The sequence below is a fragment of the Chinchilla lanigera genome, unplaced genomic scaffold, assembly GCF_000276665.1.
Source record: "Chinchilla lanigera isolate Chin_1 unplaced genomic scaffold, ChiLan1.0 scaffold00064, whole genome shotgun sequence".
NCBI lineage: Eukaryota > Metazoa > Chordata > Mammalia > Rodentia > Chinchillidae > Chinchilla > Chinchilla lanigera.
Window position 1 is genome coordinate 13,113,711 of NW_004955465.1, and position 3,281 is coordinate 13,116,991.

The window sequence follows — 3,281 nt, forward strand, 5'->3', positions numbered from 1 at the left end:
ATCAATGTTGAGAACCATTGTTGAAGAGTTGAAAACATTACACTGTGTCTAGCCACAATAAATTTTAAAGAAAAATGTATTTATTTAAAAGAAGAACATGGGGCTGGGGATTTAGCTCAGCGGCAAAAGCGCCTGCCTGGCAAGCGCAAGGTCATGAGTTCGGTTCCCGGTACCAGAGAAAAACCAAAAAAAAAAATAAAAGCTAATTATTCTTGTAATAAACCTGTAAATTAGTTTTAACGTTCTAAAAGATTTCTCTGTAGTAACTGCATGAGTTGTAATTTCAATAATAAATGGTAACAAAACTTGAACAGTTAATTAAATTTCACTGTGAAGCACTAACATAATCTTGTGTATTACCAACACTTGTAATATTTCAGCACTACACAGACTGATCAGAGGAATAACAGAAATTTTTAAAGGACAAAAAAAAAGGAAAAAGCCGGTCGTGGTGACGCATGCTTGTAATCCTAGCACTCGGGAGGATGACGAAGGAGGATCGTTGCGAGTTCGAGAGCAGCCTGGGCTACAAAGTGAGCTCAAGGTCAGCTGCATAGCGAGACCCTGTCTCAAAAAAACAAAAAAAAAAAAAAAAAGGGAAAAAAAATGTAAGAATGATTTTAAGTGAAATGGTCAATGTGGTTAAAGTAAGTTCTTCAGAGCTGTGCGAGTAATAACATATTGCACTGGTTAACTTTTCCTTTTTTGTCTTTTCAGACAAGGTCTCACTGTGTTGCCCAGGCTGGGCGGGAGCTCACAACGATCCTCCCGTCTCAGCCTCCCGAGTGCTGGGACTACAGGAATGAGCCAGCACCCTAGGCCTAACTTTTTTAGAAGTTAATTCTCTATGCAGAAAATCAGATGTCAACTACTAGGTTTTTTAAACGGTTTTACCCAGCATTAGTAAGATTATAGGCCTCACAGGAAGTGCTACTAGGAAGCAAAACTTTACCTTTCATGGACGAGAATTTAGCAGTTTACCTGAAAGATCTTCCAAGTTTGCATTTATATATCCACCTTGTTCTGTTTCTAGGAAGTCAGCATATTTTCGCCGTGTATTAAGGAGAAAGCAGTTACCAGGAGCATAGTTCCATTCAAATATCGCTACAGAAAATACAATTGCATATGAAGGAGTAAAAACGGAATATTTCACTTCTTGGATTTTTACCTATGTTCAATAATGTGAAAATTTTGCTGTTTAATGAACACAGGTAGAATCCATTCAATGAAAGAGGAAAAACAGTTCTGCATCCGGAAGATTAAAAGTGAACACGCACACCGAGTCCAGCACGCAGGCGCGCTCGCTGCACCACCCACGCCAGCGGGGGCCGGGTTTCCCTCCTTGCGCTGCCGCAGTCCTCACTCAGGTCCGCAGGGACTAGAAAGGGGCGGAGCTCCGTGCTTCCTCACAACAGCCATGACAGAGGCCCGGCCGCGGCGCCGAGCTCGCCCGCGCCCTGGTCCCAGCGCGGGCGGCCTGGTCGGTGGAGTCTGAGCTTGTGGGGCCCGGGACGCAGGCGCTGACAGCGGGGGTGTGCTCTCGGCTTCCGCGGTCCGTTCGGCCTGGAGGGAGCTGCGGGGCGGCTCTCCTTCCCGCAGAGCCAGTGGGGGTGCTCCACGTCCTCGCAGTTACCGGCTCGCTTACTGTGTAGGGCTGCCCTTTACACCCTGAGACGTCGGCCCTGCAGAGGACACCCCTTAAACCGCCGGCACCGCAGTCGCCCCCAGGGACCCAAGTGACTCCTTCCTTTCCCTCCCGCAGCCCGAAGCACCTGTTTCTTTGCCCCTCTGTATTATAACCGTAGTTGTACATACCCTGACTGTAGTCTCGTGACACTTTCAGACATTTTATAAAAATGAGTATCTTCCAGATACTTCTCTACATTTGCTTTAGAGATGATCCGTGTTGGAGTGTGTTCTTACTGTAAAGGCTTTCAGCGTACGTACGCGTTCATCTCTGTAGGACATTTAGACTGGTCTGTCCCCCCAGAACACCCCATCCCTGAAGCACTGCGCTGAGCGGTGCGCGCAGCTCGGCACACTTGGGAGAGAAGTCGCTCTGTATGATCAGCCTGTAACCCTAGCGCCCTGGGAGGCGCAAGCGGGCGGATCACAAGTTCCAGCGGAGCCTGGGTAACTGAGGAGGACCTTTCTCCAGATAACAGGGACGGGGTAGAGCTCAGTGCAGAGCCGCTGGGTTCGACCTCCAGGCAGTTTCTACTTCCTTTCCAGGGAAGTTGCTTTAGCCTGCGCCCCACCACTCCCCCACACACCCCTTCTTTCACGGTGCTGCATTGTTTCATCCACTTGCTTGTTCCAAACCAGGAATCTTGAGGGTCTACAGGTTTGTTGAACATTTCGCTGTGTGTTCAAATCTCATTTCCCTGGTTGGAAAAAAGAAAAAAGAAACCTTAATTTTTATGGGACTTTCGGCTATTTGAACGTTGTCTCCTTTCTGGCAACAGCCTGTTGTTGGCCGGCTGGGGGGACCCAGGGGAGATTCTTGAGGGTGACGTCGCAAGGTTAAACAAGGCACCTGTGCAAGATATTAGCAACAACAGCAGACAGCATGGGGCAGCGCCGAGAGCCAGAGCGCAGAGCTGCCTGCGTCTTTACTGTAGAAATCTCATACAGGTTGCTATCTCAGGTTTACCTTCTTCCCCAGTGCGGTAACCAGCGCATGCATGTTCACATAACTGTGCGCCTGTGCTAGACAAGCAGGGTCACGGCCTCAAAGGTCCTTAGGTGCCGCTGAGCTTTGAAAGTCTGAATGGTTCCCCACACTTACTCTTGATCTTTGTTCTGGACTCACAACCAGAAACAAACCAAATGGTACCGACCGACCAACAAACACCAGGACACACAGACCGCCAACTGGAATTTAGGACGAGCCCTTATTCCTGGCCAGGGACTGACTGAGAGCCTCCACGCAAGGAAGGATCAGACCAGTGCCCATCCAGGGACGAGAGTACCTTTTATACCCTAAAACCGCATCCTGTTTGGCAAACACATGTCACATCTGTAACAGTGAGGGAACTCTTTTTTTTTTTTATGGCCGGAACAGTACATTCCAAGAATCCGGGAAGGTTAGAGCATTTACGTAAACAATACATTTTGGGAGTCCAGGAAGGGCAGGGCGTTTACAACTAGTTTACAACCATACATTCCAGAAATGGTAGACATGAAGATCTAACCTCAAGGCAGGGGTGGGAACTGGGAATTAAACTAGAACCTTTGATGTCTGTGGTGGGGCTTTTACAATCTCAGCCAAAAGGCTGAGA